The sequence below is a fragment of the Panthera tigris genome, chromosome D4 (assembly GCF_018350195.1).
Source record: "Panthera tigris isolate Pti1 chromosome D4, P.tigris_Pti1_mat1.1, whole genome shotgun sequence".
Taxonomy (NCBI): domain Eukaryota; kingdom Metazoa; phylum Chordata; class Mammalia; order Carnivora; family Felidae; genus Panthera; species Panthera tigris.
In genome coordinates this window covers 16,759,249-16,777,974 of record NC_056672.1, presented here as the reverse complement: position 1 = coordinate 16,777,974, position 18,726 = coordinate 16,759,249, and the positions used below count along the sequence as shown (strand labels likewise).

The 18,726-nt window shown below is 38.6% G+C and overlaps 1 protein-coding gene across 1 annotated transcript in view; it reads left to right on the top strand.

The window, feature by feature from the left end:
• Positions 1 to 256: 256 nt before the first annotated feature.
• TRPM6 (transient receptor potential cation channel subfamily M member 6) overlaps positions 257 to 18,726 on the top strand; it is a 202,834-nt gene continuing 184,364 nt past the window's right edge. The window contains exons 1-2 of the mRNA XM_042963460.1: positions 257 to 344; positions 6,273 to 6,417. The gene's annotated coding sequence lies outside the window, so the exon portion shown is untranslated. The remainder of the gene's footprint in view (positions 345 to 6,272; positions 6,418 to 18,726) is intronic.

Below are 18,726 nucleotides of genomic sequence, written 5' to 3'. Positions count from 1 at the left end.
TTAGTGGTATTTCTTAATTTCTTGGCTTTGAGTTGCTTTGAGGGCACGGTTTTTATTGCTTATTGCCTCAGACTTACAGTTCTCAACACTGGCAACACTTCAGAAATCTTTGCCTGAGTAGCACTCAAGAGATGCCCATTTAACTGTCTGAGACGGGCCTTGGGTATAGCTATTTTTTTAGGCACCAGTCCTCCTCCTTTTCCCCAATCCTAATGTGCCGACAGCTTTGAGAACCACTAAACTGATGGTAGTTTTTCCTGTTTAAAGGAGATAACATTTGACGTGAAACAGCGCCTCTTAATTAGCTTTGTTTTTAGTTCACTCTACTGATGGATTTGTTACAAGTAAGTTATTGTGTTGTTATTACTATTTCATTGTTAAAAAAATAAAGTAAGCAGTTTGTGTTTGAGTTGAGTATCAATGATTGTTAATTAACTTTTGTACTACATCCAGAATGTTGGCTTTGTAATAGAGTAACCCGTCCTTGTATATTTTTTTGTTGTTAATGACAGTAGATCCCAAATTGAGAAAGGATGATAAATGCCAATGAGAGAGAGAGAACGTTTTGTGGATACTGTAGGATTTAAGTATGAGTTGACATTAATAAGAATATCCTAGAACAAAAGACATGTATTGTGGTTAAAAGTTAAGCCTTTGGAGTCAGACCTGGTTCAAAGGCTTGTGTTGCCACTTTCTACCTATGTAACGTTAAGCGAGTTATTTTTCATCGCCAAGCCCTAGGTTCCTTAACTGTAAAATGAGAAACAATAAATAGTATCTACCTCAAAAGAGGCTATGTGTATTGTCAAGCAATGGACTAAGTACTTCACCCACATCTTGTTTAATTCTCATAATAACCTTATTGTAGGTACAAAACAGTAACTAGAATAAATGTGCTTTTTGTAGTTATGCTTCATTCTACTTTAAATTGCCACCAGAAGTTTCACGGTAAGAATTGGAATTGAGATAGTAAGCATGGCAAGCTAGTGCGGGAAGCAGTTAAATTACTGTGGAAAAAAGGAAAATGGTAAACTTTCTTCCCCTTCTGTTTGGCCTGAGCGTAAGGAAGGTGTCCATTTTCGTTCACTACTCTTCCTGGTGCCCAGAACAGTGTGTGTCACATAATAGATAGTCCATAGAAATTGCACAAGCGAATTAGTGATCTTACCTATTGACAGGAAGGTTAATGCCAGCAGTTTTCTAGAAACATATCTTACAAAGCTAGGCATTCTACCGAAGAAGTTCATACAAAAGATGTGTTGCAGAGATCAAATAGTAAAACGCTGGAAACATAAAAACTGAGACAAGTCCAGCTAATGAACTACAGGAGGTGGTCATTTACTTTAATGAGAAATTTCATAGGATATTACATTGCAGGTTTGTGAATGGGAGATTGAAAGTGTACCTCAGACGGGGTCCTGGCTGACTCCGTTGGTAGAGCTATGTTGACTCTTGATCCCAGGGTTGTGGTTCAAGCCCTACCATAGGTGTAAAACTTAGAAAATGAGTAGCTCAGACAACTTTTTTGAGCGTTACGTGTCAACATACAAAACTAATGTAAAGAGATTCAGGGAAAATATTTGCTGTCAATATGTTGAAGGCTGAACATTTAAAAAAAAAATTTTTTTTTTTTAGTGTTTATTTTTGAGAGAGAGAGAGAGAGAAAGACAGAGTCCAAGCTGGGGAAGGGCAGAGAGAGAGGGAGACACAAAATCTGAAGCAGGTTCCAGGCTCTGAGCTGTCAGCCCAAAGCCCGACGTTGGGCCCAGACCCACAAACTGCGAGATCATGACCTGAGCCAAAGTCAGATGCCCAGCGAACTGAGCCACCCAGGTGCCCCGAAGGCTGAACATTTTTATACATGTATATATATACTTCAAGCATTTCAACATGTTTAATATGTAAAATATGAATTTATATGTAAAGATGTATACATACATACCCATACATGTATATGTATATATAGGGAGAACAGATTTGAAATAACTACATCCTTTTAGAAAAAAAATTTTATTAACTCCAGATAATTTGGCAAAATTGCATGGTGGGTAAATTAAGATGAAAATTTAAAGGTAGGTTTTTTTTTTTTTTCAGGTTATATACACTTCACCCAGATTCCCTAGTATAATATCTTACCACAGTACAATTATGAAAATGAGGAAATTAAAGTTAATATAATTCTATAATGCTATTATGAGGACGCGGAAAGAGTGACTTCCGACAGTTCTTAAAAGATAGAAGTAAAAAATGTACAGAATTTATAGACTATTCAACTTTTACCATCATCCCGCTAACCTTTTTCTGGCCCAGGATTCAATCCAGGGTCACATGTTCTATTTAGTGGTAGTATCTCCTCAGACTCCTTTAAAAAGATTCCTTGGAATTTCTTTGCCTTTCGTGACCTTAGCACTTTGTGCAGAGTACTGAGCAGTTATTTCATAGGGTAGCCCGCAATTTTGGTTCGTCTGGTATGTCTCATAGGCAGGCATCTTTGGTAAGAACTCCAGACAAATGATGTATCCTCAGCACATCACACTGGAAGGCACTGCCCTTCACCTTGTCTTGTCATTGGTGATTATAACTTTGATTTCTTGGAAAAGGGGGTGTCTGCCAGGTTTCTGTGTTAGAAAGTTAATATCTTCTATATAATAGTTATCTTCTGGGAAGATACTTTGAGACTATATAAATATCCCATTTATCATCACATTCTGCCTGTAAATTATCAGATCTGTTGATGATTCTTTACATGAAAAATTTTTGGTCTGGCGTATGTCAAGTGGTAACTTTCTCTTTCCATTATCCCTTCTACATCTATCCATTGGAATTCTGTAAAGCAAGAGCTTTCCTTTCACCCTCATGTTTCATTCAGTGATTTATATCAGGATAGACTTATGGGCATATATTTTATTCTATGAGTTATAAATGTGTTATTTTGTTGTAGAAATTATCCCAACAGATTTGGCCACTGGGGGGCCCTTTGAGTTAGCTCTTGTGCCCTTCCCCATTTTTTAACACACTATTTATTGTGTGAGTACTGGTTAATCTTGGCAATGCACTTCTGCATTTACAAGGTTAATGGATGGAAACTATGCCCCGTGTGCACCACTGTGTTTTTCACTGAACAGCCTGAGCCCTGACATCCTCTTCAGAAAATGGGGACACGAATACCCACCTAGAGGAGCAGAATGGGGATGAAATGACACAGTGGCTGTGCAGAACCCATAATGGGCAATAAATATACATGTCTCTTCCTCATAGGACATGAAATGCACATTTTTGCCATCTTTTTCGGTAGGTAGACAGATAAGTCTATTAGTGATCTCTGACAATACCTGAAATTGAGGCTAACACTAAAGTCACTTTTAAAGAATTTCAACAATTGTCTGGAGTCCACAAATCTAAACAATAGTGTTCTAGTAATTTATATTTACTTCTTGCTTTATCTTGTGTCTTTCTGATACACCCTGTGGTAGAGAGAATTCTAAAGTGGGCCCAAAGATTCCCAGACTGTATCATCCAGTCATTTGATCAAACACTAGTTTAGGTACTACTGTGAGGAATTTTGCAAATGTAAGTAAAGTCCCAAACCAGTTCGTCATAAGGTGAGATGATCCAGGTGAAGGGGACTTAATCACGTGAGCCCTTTAAACATATGGGTGAAGGGGTCAGAGACAGAAGTCAAGCGAAAAATGTGGGAGGGATTGAATATAAGAACAATTCTCCTGGCTTTGAAGATGAAGGGAGCCATCTGACAAGAACCTAAGAGTAGCCTCTAGGGGAGGAGAGTGAGTCCTGGCAGCCAGCCAGCAGGGAAACCGTGACCTCAGTCCTACAACCTCAAAGATCTGAATTGAGCCAACAACTTGAATGAAGATGGAAGTGGAAAACGCCTTCCCGGAGTTTTCAGAGAGGAACAAAGCCTGGCTGACACCTCGATTTCAGCTTTGTGGCACTCTTGAACAGACATCCTTCCCTGCCAAGTGGGACTTCTGACCTACAGAACTGTGAACTAATTGATAGGTTTTTGTTGTTGTTTTTTTTAAATGCTAAATTTGTGGTAATTTGTTAGGCGGCAATAGAAAACTAATAGAGACTATCATTTTTAGCATTTCCATCCCTTCTCACGCAGATGTCCCGTCACAAACATTTCTCTTGTGATGTCTTCACTCTAGTCTGGGAATCATTTCTCCAAACGGTCCTGGTTCTGTTATTAGAGAATGGTACTTAGAAATGAAGACGTGGGTGCAACGTTGCTCACCGGTGCGGAGTATCGCTGCTTCTCGATCCTCTCAGCTGACAAAACTACAAAATATATGTGTATACAACTATATGCATTTCTCCATCTGTCAGTATACTTGTGTCTATATCTGTATATATACTTAAAAAAAGAAAAGAGTTCGTGCTGACACTTCCAATCCCAATCCAACACCACAGTGTCCATTATAACTTCCCCTCTTATTATTATTATTTTTTTAAGTTTATTTATTTTGAGGGACACTTAGGTGGCTCAGTCGGTTAAGCGTCCGACTTCGGCTCAGGTCATGATCTCGTGGTTTGTGGGTTCGAGCCCGGCATCTGGCCCTGGCTAACAGCTCAGGGTCTGGAGCCAGCTTCGGATGCTGTGTCTCCCCCTCTCTCTGCCCTTCCCCCACTCGCACTCTGTCTCTCTCTCTCTCAAAAGTAAATCAACATTAAAAATTTTTCTTAAAATTTATTTATTTTGAGAGAAGAGAGTGTGGGCACACATGTGCGTGAAAGGGGGAGGGGGAGGGGAAGAGAGAGAGGGAGAGAGAATCCAATGGGCTCGATCCCACAACCTGTGAGATCATGACCTGAGTGGAAACCAAGAGTCAGACACCCGAGTAAGCCACCCAGACATCCCTTATTTTTTTTTTTTTTTCAACTTTTTAATTTATTTTTGGGACAGAGAGAGACAGAGCATGAACGGGGGAGGGGCAGAGAGAGAGGGAGGCACAGAATCGGAAACAGGCTCCAGGCTCCGAGCCATCAGCCCAGAGCCTGACGCGGGGCTCGAACTCACGGACCGCGAGATCGTGACCTGGCTGAAGTCGGACGCTTAACCGACTGCGCCACCCAGGTGCCCCTAGACATCCCTTATTTTTAACTCCTTTGAAAAGTAGACCTCATATCCCCTGTTTATTTGTTTGCTCAATCCTCAAATACACTACTGCACCAACATGCCTGCTAACGTATATACTTTTTGTGTCTAGCCTTTGGCTATTCAATTAATATATTGTTCCCTAAAGTTACTTAGGTTGGTTATTTACTTGCAATACAGTTGGATTCATTTGTTTCTGTATATATATCAGTTTTGACTCCCCATCTAATGTTTTAAAGTTTGTAAAACATTGACATAGTTCTTCAAGTCAGAACTACACAAAAATGTATAATCAGAGAAGTGTCATTCACCCTAACTCTTCTCCTCCATTCATTCCCCTGTTTTCCCTACTTTGTTCCCTTTACCTCTGTAAATAAACAATTTCATTAGTTTCTGGCTTGTTCGTGTGTGTGTGTGTGTGTGTGTGTGTGTGTGGTTTTTGTTTTTGTTTTCTTGCACTAATGGGCAGATACACATATCATTTCTTCTTTATATATTTATAACTCATACAAATTTATTAGAAAACTGTGGTTCTAATAAATGGGTAATGGACATAGAAAAACTAGTTTACAAAAGAAAAACATGAGAATAAAAATAAACATTTTTGTTTAATTGTGATCTCAAATTTTAAGTAAGAATCTATTTATATAAATTGGCAAAAGTTGCAGAACATGTTTTATTTTTAGTAAAGCCTGTCTGAAAAGCAGTTTGGCAATATGCTTTAAGAGCCTTATCATAATCTTTGAACTAGTTTTCATTCTGTATCCAAAAATATATCCTAAAGGGATAATCAGAAAACTAGATGCAAATTCACACATCACTGTAATAGTAAAATATTACAAATTAAAAAAAAAATAACTTTTAAGAAAATTGATGGATAATTAAAATATACATGATATAATAGAATGAAATCATAAATTGGTATTGCTAAGAGTTTTAATGATATGGGAAAATGCTTAAAAAAAATAGGACTTTCAGACAGCTAATCAAACTCTGTCTTCCACTAATTACAACTGAGAGCCCAACTAAAATACACCTCTGGCCTCTAAAACCTAAATGAAGGCATTACCGAATATGGAATGGAAGTCCAACTTGGCAAATTGACTCATACAGAGTAAAGTTTTATGGTTTTATTTTTTGCCTTCTCTCCCAGCGTTGAACCAAGAGTGAACACCCAGCAGAGCTCCACCGGTCAACATGGGCAGCCCAAACACTGAAAGAAACCTACCTTTTTGGCCAGAAGAGCAGGAAAGGAAGCTGCTCTGAGCAAGAGTGAATTCTGGGGATGAGAGAGCTGGGTAAGTGATCCCTTAATTCTGTGTATAAACTGGCACTAGTCCTGGGCTTATTCCTTCTTGTTTTATTTTTTTAATCTTTATTTTGAGAGAGAGAGAGAGAGAGAGAGAGAGAGAGAACAAGCAGGGAAGGGGCAGAGAGAGACACACACAGAATCCAAAGCAGGCTCCAGGCTCTTGGCAGTCAGCCCAGAGCCTGATGTGGGTCTTGAACTCACGAAGCACAAGATCATGACCTGAGCCAAAGTCAAATATTTAACTAACTGGGCCACCCTGGTGCCTCAGTCCTGGGCTTATTCTTGAGGGACACATGTAAGGGACAGATTGAGAGCCATATAGCAAAGACTTTGAGAACTAAACCACAGTATAAACTTATGCTCAAATCCCTCACAAATGTCTGAGTGTTGCATACTTGGGACATGCCCAAAGCAGCAGAGCCAAGGATTTGAAAACTGAGCTGACCTTAGAACCCATGCCCACGGAAGAAGAGACAGTACTTACGGTCTGAACCTAACTGTGTTGAATATCTACTTAAAAAAAAAAATCAACATCCTTTAGAAGATTTTGACAAGACCCATAGTCTCACAAGGTAATTATTCAAGACACAATCCAAAATACTTGACATGCAAAGAATAAAAAAAGTATGGCCAGTTTTAAAAGGAAACGCAATAGTCAGCATGCAAACAGTCAGTGAAAGGTGACCTGTTTTCAAAGACAATCAAGAGAGGTCAATTTCAAGGTGACCCAAATATTAGACTTACCCAAAATTTTAAAGCACCTATCAAAACTTCTCTGTAAGGAAACTGAAGTGAATGAAAACCTAGACTTTCTCAAAAGAAAAATATAACCAATAAGAAACACGTGAAAATTTTGGGAGAGAAGAATACAAATGCAGACATAAAAAAATGAATGAAATGAATGAAATCTTGCCATATGCAATGACATGGATGGAGCTACAGAGGATCATGTATGCTAAGTGAAATAAGTAGAGAATGACAAATACCATATGATTTCACTCACATGTGGAATTTAAGAAACAAACGAGCAAAAGGGAAAAGAGAGACAGAGAGAGAGAGAATGCTAAACCAAGAAACAGACTCTTAACTGCAGAGAACAAACTGACAGTCACCAGAAGGGAGGTGGGTGGGGGGATGGTTTAGGTAGGTGATGGGGACTGAGGAGGGCACTGGTGATGAGCTCCGGGTATTGTATGGAAGTGTTGAAACACTATTTGTACACCTGTAACTGACATTACACAGTATGTTAACTAACTGGAATTCAAATAACAACTTGAAAAAAAAAGAAAAGGATAACATATTTAAAAAAAAATACATACTCCTTTCTGATCTGCTGAAATAAGTGGGATAGATATAAACATTATTCTTTTGTACCTGTATTAAGCTAATTATGATTTTTGTTTGTTTTGTTTTGGTGCTTAGTCTAAGTTAGAATGATGTTGAATATTTTATTTGAGTTTTTCCGAGGCGTAATGAGTCTCTTGAACACTTGGAATTTTTTAAAGAGTATTGCTCTCCATAAAAGTGGCTCTATATTTTTAATCACCTCTTTAAAATATGTTAGTTTACCCTTTAGAAGAAAGGTGGTAATTATTATAACTACAAAGGGAATTGTTACATAATTCTGTTATGCTTGTTAAAATTTGAAGACAATATTTTTATTTTTATTAATGCGATAGGTTTTCTGACTTGAGCTTATAAAACCGCAGGTGCAAAAATGTGGGTGTATCCAATAATGTCTAATGTCATTCCAGCCCTCAGCTTTACAGGCGTCATTTGACTCCTGTGTTCCATTGTTGAACAAGCACCTGTGAAGTCTTGCAGGCAAAGGTATTAGTGCAGTACATGACTCTGTATCAGTACATGACTAAATCCATCAATTAGTTTTTCTCCCTATTTCTCCCATCCCTCGCTCACCACCTCTGGCCACCACCAATCTCTTCTCCGTATCTGTGAGCTTGGTTTGCTAATTTATTATTTCTTTAACTTATAGATTCCAAATGTAAGAGAGATGACACAGTAATTATCTTTTTCTGACTTTGACTTCGTTCACTTAAGCATAATTCTCACAAGGTCTATCCATGTTGTTACGGATTTTGTGAGTGGATAATATTCCAGCTTCTTTATTCATTCAGTCATTGATGGAGATTTAGATTGTTTCCATATCAGGGTGCTTGGGTGGCTCAGTCGGTCAAGCAGCCGACTCTTGATTTCGGCTCAGGTCACGATCTCACAGTTCGGGAGATGGAGCCCCGCGCTGGGCTCTGTGCTGACAGCACTGAGTCTGCTTGGGATTCTCTCCCTCCCTCTCTCTCCGACCCTCCCCGGCTCTCTTTCTTTCTCAAAATAAATAAATAAACATAAAAAATAGTTTAAAAAAAGATATTTCCATATCTTGGCTATTGATAAGGAATGCTGAAATGAACATGGAGTTGCACATACCTTTTTGAGTTAGTGTTTTTATCTTGTTTGGATAAACCCCCAGAAGTGAAATAACTGGATCATATGTAGGTCTATTTTAATATATAATATTAATATTTAACACTTTTTTCCATAGTATCTGTACCAATTTATATTCCCATCAGCAGTGCACAGGGGTTTCCCTTTCTCCACATCCTTGCCAACACTTGTTATTTCTGGTGATTAATGTTATAGAGCCTCTTTTCATGCACCTGTTGGCCAAGATATGCCTTCTTTGGAAAAATGTCTATTCAGATGTGCCCAATTTTTTTTAAATTTTATTTTTTATTTTTTAAAATTTACATCCAAATTAGTTAGCATATGGTGCAACAGTGATTTCAGGAGTAGATTCCTTTGTGCCCCTTACCCATTTAGCCCATCCCCCCTCCCACAACCCCTCCAGTAACCTTCAGTTTATTCTCCATATTTATGAGTCTCTTCTGTTTTGTCCCCCTCCCTGTTTTTATATTATTTTTGCTTCTCTTCCCTTCTGTTCATCTGTTTTGTCTCTTAAAGTCCTCATATGAGTGAAGTCATGATTTTTGTCTTTCTCTGACTACTTTCACTTAGCGTAATACCCTCCAGTTCCATCCATGTAGTTGCAAATGGCAAGATTTCATTCTTTTTGATTGCCGAGTAACACTCCATGGTGTGTGTGTGTGTGTGTGTGTGTGTGTGTGCGCGCGCGCACACACACACACACACACACACCATATCTTCTTTATCCATTCACCCATCGATGGACATCTGGGCTCTTTCCATACTTTGGCTATTGTCGATAGTGCTGCTGTAAACATAGGGGTGCATGTGTCCCTTCGAAACAGCACACCTGTATCCTGTGGATAAATGCCTGGTAGTGCAATTGCTGGGTCGTAGGGTAGTTGTTGTTGAGGAACCTCCATACTGTTTTCCAGAGTGACTGCACCAGCTTGCATTCCCTTAGATCTGCCCAAGTTTTAATTGGACTTTTTTTTGCCATTATGTTGCTTGTGTTATTTATATATTTTAGTTATAAGTCCCTTATCAGATATATGATTTGTAAATATTTTCTTCCAATCGATAGGTTGCCTTTTCATTTTGTCGATGGTTTTCTTTACTGTCAAAAGCTTTTTAGTCTGATGTAGTCTCACTTGTTTATTTTTGCTTTTGTTGCTTTTGTTTTTCGTGTCAGATTCAAAAAATTATTGCCAAGACCTATGTCAAGGATTTTGCCACTTAGGTTTTATTCTAGGATTTTTATAGTTTTAGGTCTATTTTCAAGTCTTTAATCCATTTTTTACAACTTTTTAAAAGCAAATGGTACTGCCAGTGTGGGGCTTGAACCATTAACCCCACAATCAATAGTTGCGTGCCCTACCAACTGAGCCAGCCAGGTGCCTCTAGTCTTTAATCCATTGTGAGTTAATTCTTGTGTGTAGTAGAAGATAGTGGTTCAACTTCATCCTTTTGCATTTGGCTGCTCAGTTTTCCCAGTACCATTTATTGAAGACACTTCTCTTTTCCCATTGAATATTTGTGGCTCCTTTCTTGTAAGTTAATTAACCATATATGCATGGGTTTATTTTGGGGCTCTCTATTCTATTGATCTCTGTGTGCCATTACCACACTGTTTTAATTATTATAGCTTTGTAATATAATTTGAGATCAGGATGCATGATGTCTCCAGCTTTGTTGTTCTTTCTCAAGTTTGCTTTGGCTGTTCAGGGTCTTTTATGATTTCTATTTCTGTGAATAATGCCATTTGAATTTTGATAGGGATTGTATTGAATCTGTATATTGCTTTGCAGAGTAGAGACATTTTAACAATATTAATTATTTCCATCTGTGAATAATGGAATTTCTTGTATTGTTCCTGGTCTTTAAGGACAAGCTTTCAGCTTTTTGCCACTGAGTATGGAGTTAGCTTTATCATATTGAGGTACATTCCCTCTTATGCCAACTTTGTTGAGAGTTTTTTTTTTTATAAATGTTGGTTGAATTTTGCCAAATGCTTTTTCTGCATCTATTCAGATGGCTATATAATTGGCCGTGATGTATGACACTGCCTAATTTGTGGATGTTGAACCATCCTTGCATCCTTGGAATAAATCCTACTTCATCATGGTGCATGATTCTTTTAATGTATTTTTGAATGCTCTTGGCTAATGTTTGATTGAGGATTTTCCCATCTGTGTTCATCAGGGATATTGACCTGTAATTTTCTTTTCTTCTGGCATCCTTGTCTGGTTTTGGTATCAGGGTGCTACTGGCCTCATAAAATGAGTTAGGAAGAGGTACCTTCTATTCTATTTTTTGGAAGATTTGACAAGGATTGGTCTCAATTCTTCCTTGCAAATTTGGTAGAATTCACCTGTGAAGTTGTCTGGTCCTGGAATTTGTTGTGAGGTTTGTGATTACTGATTCAATCTCCTTGATAATAATTGATCTGTTCAGATTTTTCTATTTCATCAGTATTCAGTGTTGGTAGACTGTATGTAGAAATTTACTATTTCTTCTAGGTTATTCAATTTGTTGTCATATAATTGTTCATACCAGTCTGTTATGATTCTATGTATTTCTCTAGTGTCAGTTGTAACATCTTTCATTTCTGACTCACTTCTTTCTTGGTGAGTCTAGCTAATGATTTGTCAAAGATTTATCCTTTCAAAGAACTAGCTCTTAATTTCCTGGATCTTTTCTGTTGTCTTTTTAGTCTTTGTTTCATTTATTTCTGCTCTAATCTTTGTCATGTCCTTCCTTCTCTTAACTTTGAGCTTTATTTGTTCTTTTTTCTCTAGTTTCTTGAGGCAGAGAGTTAGGTTGTTTATTTGAGAGCTTTTTTTGTTTCTTGAGGGTGGGCATTTATTGCTTTCAACTTCCCTCTTAGAACTGCTCTTGCTATATCCCATAAATTTTAGTATGTTAGATTTCTATTTTCCTCTGTCTGAAGTTGTTTTTGATATCTCCTTTGATTTCCCCAATGACCCGTTGGTTATTCAGTAGCATGTTGTTTAACCTCCACATATTTGTATATATTTAATTTTTCTTCATGTAATTAATTTCTAGTTTCATACCATTGTGGTCAGAAAAGATGCTTCATATGATTCCAATCCTCTTAAATTTATTAAGACATGTTTTGGGGCTCCTAGGTGGCTCAGTCAGATAAGTGTCTGACTTTGGCTTAGGCCATGGTCTCACAGTTCATGAGTTCGAGCCCCACATCGGGCTGTCTGCTGTCAGCACAGAGCCTGCTTCAGATCCTCTGTCTCCTCTCTCTGTTCCTCCCCTGCTTGTGCTCTTTTTCTCAAAAATAAATAAACATTAAAAAAATAATTAAAAATAAAAAAAATACTTAAAAAAAATACTTGTTTTGTGGCCTAACATATGATCTATCTTGAAAAATGTTCCAGATGCACTTGAGAAGAATATGTATTCTGTTGTTTTTGGATGGAACGTTCTATAAGTATCTGTTAAGTCCATCTGGTCTAGCGTGTCATTTAAGGCCAATGTTTCCTTATTGGTTTTCTGTCTGAATGATCTATGCACTGACGTAAGTGGAGTATTAAATTCCCTACTATCATTTTATTGCTGTCTACTTCTCTTAAGTCTCATAATATTCATTTTATATACTTAGGTTTTCCTATGTTGGGTGTGTAAATATTTATACATGTTATATTTTCTTATTGGATTGACTCTTTATCATTATGTAATGCCTTTCTTTGTCTCTAATTACAGTCTTTATTTTAAAGTCTATTTTTTTCTGATAAAAGTGTAGGTACTCCAGCTTTCTTTTGGTTTCCATTTGCATGGAATATCTTTTTTCATCCCTTCACTTTTATTTAAAAAATGTTTAATGTATATTTATTTTTGACAGAAAGAGAGACAGAGTGTGAGGAGGGGAGGGGCAGACATAGAGGGAGACACAGAATATGAAGCAGGCTCCAGGCGCTGAGCTGTCAGCACAGAGCCCAACACAGAGCTCAAACTCACAAACCTTGAGACCATGACCTGAGCTGAAGTCCGACGCTCAACTAAACCACCCAGGCGCCCCTCCAACCCTTCACTTTTAGTCTGTGTGTGTTCTTACATTCTAAAGTGAGTTTTGGGGCACCTAGGTGGTATAATTAGTTAAGTGTCTGACTCCTGATTTTAGCTCGGGTCATGATCTCATGATTGTGAGATCAAGCCTCAAATTGTGCTCTGTGCTAATAGCACAGAGCCTGCTTGGAATTCTCTCTTTCCCTCTCTCTCTCTGTCCCTCCCCCACTCATGCTTTCTCAAAATATAAGTAAATAAATAAATAAATAAATAAATAAATAAATAAATAAATGTATGTGAGTTTCTTCTAGGCAGCATAGAGATGGGTCCTGTTTTTATATCTATTCAGCACACTTTATGTCTTTTGATAGTAGAATTTAGTCCATTTACATTTAAAGTCATTATTGATAGGTGTGTACTTTTATCTATCAATGGTGGCTTTAAATGTAAATGGACTAAACTCATCATTTGGTTAGTTGTTTTCTGGCTGTTTTTGTAGTCCCTCTTTAGTCTTTTCTTCTCTTGTTCTCTTCCTTTGCGGTTTGTTGACTTACTTTAGTGGTATGCTTGTATTCCTTTCTCTTTCTCTTTTGTGTGTTTGCTATAGGTTTTGTTTTGTGGTTACCATGAGACGTATATATAGCAACTTAAAACTAAAACAGTCTATTTTAGGGGCACCTGGGTGGCTCAGTCAGTTAAGCATCCAACTTTGGCTCAGGTCATGATCTCACAGCCTGTGAGTTCAAGCCTCATGGCAAGCTCTGTGCTGACAGTGAAGAGCCTGGAGCCTGCTTCAGATTCTGTCTCCCTCTCTCTCTGCACCCCCTACCCCCCCACCCCTGCTCACACCTCTGTCTCTCTCAAAAATAAATAAACATTAAAAAATAAAAAATAAATGAAACAGTCTATTTGAAGCTGATAACAACTTGAGTTTGATCGCAATGGAAAGCTCAACATTATTATTCCCCCCACCATGTATTATATATATATATATTTTTATGTATTATATTTTTAATGTTACATTTTACATCTTTATGTCTTATGTATCCCTTACCGAATTATTATAATCATAGCTTTTAGTACTTTTGTTTTATAACCTTCATGTTAGCTTTGTAAGTGATTAAGCAACTACCTTTACTATATATTTATCTTTCCAGTGAACTTCATTCTTTCATATGTGTTCTTGTTACAAATTGGTGCCCTTTCTTTTTAGCTTAAAGAAGTCTCTTTATCCATTCCTGTGAGGCCAGTGTAGTGGTGATGAACTCCTTTAGTTTTTACTTGTCTGGAAAATTTTTTATCTCACCTTCACTTCTGAATGATAACTGTGCTGGGCATAGTATTCTTGGTTGGAAATTTTTTCCTTCAGCACTTTGAATATGTCATACCACTCCCTTCAGGCCTGCATCGTTGTTGCTGAAAATCTACTTACAGTCTTATGGGGGTTCCCTTGTAGGTAAGAAGTTTTTTCCTTCTTGCTTCTTTTAATGTTCTCTCTTTGTCTTTAACTTTTGCCACTTTAATTAAAATGTGTCTTGGTGTGGATTCCTTTGTGCCCCTCTTATTTGGAATTTTCTGGGCTTCCTGGATCAGGATGTCTGTTTCCTCACCCAGGTTAGAGAAGGTTTCTGCCATTATTTCTTCAAATAAGATTTCTGCCCCCTTTTCTCTCTCTGTTCTTTCTGAGACTCCTATAATGTGAATGTTAGTCTGCTTGATGTTGTTCTAGAAGTCCCTTAAGCTACCTTCACTTTGAAATTCTTTTTTGATTTCACTGCTCTGATTGATTTCCTTCTAGTTAACTAATCTTTTCTTCTGCATCATCTTGTTTGTTGTTGAACCTCTCTGTCATATTTTTCATTTCAGTTACTGTATTCTTCTACTCTGTGACTTCTATTTAGTATTTTCTTATTATTTTTTTAATCTCTTTGTTGAAGTTCTCACTGTGTTCCATTCTTCTCCCAAATTCAGTGAGTATCCTTATGACAATTATTCTGAACTCTTTATTGGGTAAATTATTTATCTCTATTTCTTTAAGCTTTTTTTCCCCCTGAGGTTTTATTTTGATTTTTCATTTGGAACATATTTCTCTGTTTCTTTATTTTGCTTTACTCTCTGTATTGGTTTCTATAGCAAATGAAGCAACCACTTCTCCCAGTCTTGAAGGAGTGGCCTCATGTAGGAGATGAACCTTGTTATTGAGCCCTGCATCAGCTCTTGGTTGTCTTTTAAACCTTTGTATTTGTCCAAGCAGCCTATTATATTTTTAATAGCTCTGACTAGTTCAGGATGTGCCAAGACCTGTCATTGTCCCAAAGATCTTAGCACCTAGATCCAGGACAACTGAAAGCCAGATCCTCAGGTATCAGCTTTTGCAACTATATGCAGTCCTATGGGACCACAAACATAAGCCCCATTTGTCACCAGGGCCAGGGGATCTAGAGGTGTCCATTGGGCAGCATGCACAAAAGTCAGGGCTTCAGGTGAGTGTATAAGCTCTTTTCTGGGAGATACTGACAAGCTGGAACGAGGCAAAGGGAGAGCACTAAGGTGGCATCCACAGCCTACATTCTTTGAGAGCAACTCCATGGGCCACTAAATGTGGGCTAAAGCTGAAGTGTGCTCCTCAGGCCAAAGCTCCAGGACAAGCAAAGGGGCCTCCCTCACAGAAAGACTGGGAGGGGTGTGCCTCAGCCTGCAATCTGTGTGGTACCTTGGGGAGCAGTAGTTTGCCAAGAGCCATCTTTCTGTTTTCCATAGTTCAGCGGGACCTCGGACTGCAAGCCACTAGAGTTAGGTGGTCGAGGGGTGTCCCCTCAGTGGCAGCAACAAAAACCAGTGCAACAGATAGGTATGTGTAAAGCTGCCCTTCAGGAGACAGTGGTGTTCCAGAGTATGTCAGCAGGTGAGCACGAATATAGTACCTGCCCTCTGAGGTCTCTGGAAAGGATTCCAGTCAGTCCCAAGATGCATGTTTAATTAGAACCCTGCACCTCAGACCACAGTCATGATCATTATTACCTTAATAGGTCTCCTACGTGGAAAGACTGAGCTCCTGGGTCTATTGCCTCTTGCTCTGTCCTGGAGATGGAAGCTGTGTAAGAACGCTTTTTCTGTTGGTTACATCCGTGGGATTCATGAGTGTAAGCCCCAGTGGCCACCAGAGTCAGGTGATACAGAAGCGTCCCCTAGAAGCAGTCACAAAAATTAGGGAGCCAGACAGAGGTTTGAGCTCCTTTCTGGGCGATACCAATTATTACAGTCCCATGGGACCACAAACTCCCCTGGCCTCCAGAGCCAGGAGATCAAGAGGCATCCCCTGGGCAGCAGCTGCACAAATCAGGGCACCAGATTTCATGCTCCCTTGCATGAAATACGGGTGCTTTGGAGCATGGCAACGGGAGAATGTGAAGATCGTGCTTTCCAGTCTCCATCCCTGGATAGTGTGCTGCAAGCTCCTAGGTATGTGTGTTCAGTCAGATGCCCCTCAGACCAATGCTTCAACATAAGCAGGTGTCCCTTCTTCACTTTGAGTCTGGGTATGGTCTGCTGCTCTGAGCTGGGCCCTGGGGCAGGTGCTCACAAGTCTGAGCACACAAGCCCTTTAAGAGGTGTTTCTCAGATCATTTCAGTCTTGTGAGTCTCAGGGCATGAGTCCCATTGATTTTCAAAGTTAGATATTTGGTGGCTCATCTCTTAGGTGCAGGTTTTAAAAGTTAGAGTGTCTACGGGCACCTGGGTGGCTTAGTCGGTTGAGCGTCTGACTTTGGCTCAGGTCATGGTCTCACAGTGCATGAGTTTGAGCCCCACACTGGGCTTGCTGCTGTCAGCACGGAGCCCACTTTGGATCCTCTGGTTCCCCCCTCTCTCTCTGCGCCTCCACCCACCTCTCTCTCTACCCCCCCCCCCCCACACTTAAAAGTAAATAAATATTAAAAAAAAAAAAAAAGGTTGAAGTGTCTAATAGGGGGTTTAAGCCCTTTGCTCCTCAGGGAGAAGCTCTTGGGTTTTGAGTTCCTTCCTGGTTGTGGGTCTTCTTGCAGATTGTGTTCCAGCCTCTCCTACCTGCTCTGAGGTGGTTTTCTTCTAATTAGGCTGGTGTGTAGTTATTACTCAACCAGCCTTTAAGGTTTCTAAGAGGAAATATTTCCATATGCAGCTTTAGGCTCTGTGGGAGTAAGTGAATTCAGGATCTACCTATGTCACCATCTTGAACCAGAACCTTAAATTAAACAATGTATATTCTTTTCCTGATTGTATAAATAATATGTTCCCGTTTTGGAAGTACATGAAGGCACAAAAATATAAACAAACAATTAAAATCCTTTTCCCAAAGACAACCACGGTAATACTTTAGCTTGTTTTTTGATCCATAGTTATATATTTGAATTTATCATTATTTCTTTAATTAATCAAATACATGAATATGACTATATATATATGTGTGTGTGTATATATATATATATATATATATAGTTTTTATTTTTTATTTGCATATTTTTAATTTGCATTCAGGTTTATCAGGGATATTGACCAGTAATTCTCCTTTTTTAGTGGGGTCTTTGTTGGGTTTTAGAATCAAGGTAATGCTGGCTTCATAGAGTGAGTTTGGAAGTTTTCCTTCCATTGCCGTTTTTTGGAACACTTTGAGGAGAATAGGTATTACCTCTTCTTTAAATGTCTGATAGAATTCCCCTGGGAAGCCATCTGGCCCAGGACTCTTATTTGTTGGGAGATTTTTGATAACTGATTCGATTTCTTTCTTTTTTTTAAATTTTTTTAAATGTTTATTTATTTTTGACAGAGAGAAAGAGAGACAGAGCATGAGCGGGGGAGGGGCAGAGAAAGAGGGAGACACAGAATCCGAAGCAGGCTCCAGGCTCCGAGCTGTCAGCACAGAGCCCGATGCGGGGCTCAAACCCACAAACTGTGAGATCATGACCTGAACCGAAGTCGGATGCTCAACCGACTGAGCCACCCAGGCGCCCCAATAACTGATTCTATTTCTTTGCTGGTTATGGACCTGTTCAAATTTTCTATTTCTTCCTGTTTGAATTTTGTTAGTGTGTGAGTGTCTAGGAATTTGTCTATTTCTTCCAGATTGTCCAGTTTGTTGACATATAATTTTTCAGAGTATTCTGTTATAACTGTATTTCTGTGCCTTTTGTTTGTGATTTTATCTATTTGAGTCTGCTTTTTGAGAAGTCTAGCTAGGAATTTATCAATTTTGTTTATTCTTTCAAGAAATCAGCTCTTAGTTTCATTGATCTGTTCTACTGTTTTTTGTTTGTTTGGTTTTTTTTGGATTCTGTATTATTCATTTCTGCTCTAATATTTATTATTTCCCCTCTTCTGCTGCCTTTGGGCTTTATTTGCTGCTCATTTTCTGGATTCTTTAGGTGTAAGGTTAGGTTGTGTATTTGGGACCTTTCTTGATTTTTGAGATAGGCCTGAATTGCAATGTATTTTTCTCTTAGGGCTACCTTTGCTGCATCCCAAAGGGATTGAGCTGTCTTGTTTTAATTTTCATTTGCTTCCAGGTATTTTTTAATTTCTAATTTAATTTCCTGGTTAACCCATTCATTCTTTAGTGGGCTGTTCTTTAATCTCCATGTATTTGAGGGCTTTCCAATTTTTTTATGGTCAATTTCAAGTTTCATAGTGTTGTGATCTGAAAATATGCATGGTACGATCTCAGTATTTTTGTACCTGTTGAGGGCTGATTTGGTGATCCAATATGTGATCTATTCTGGAGAATGTTCCATGTGTACTTGAGAAGAATGTGTATTCTGCTGCTTTAGGATGAAATGTTCTGGAT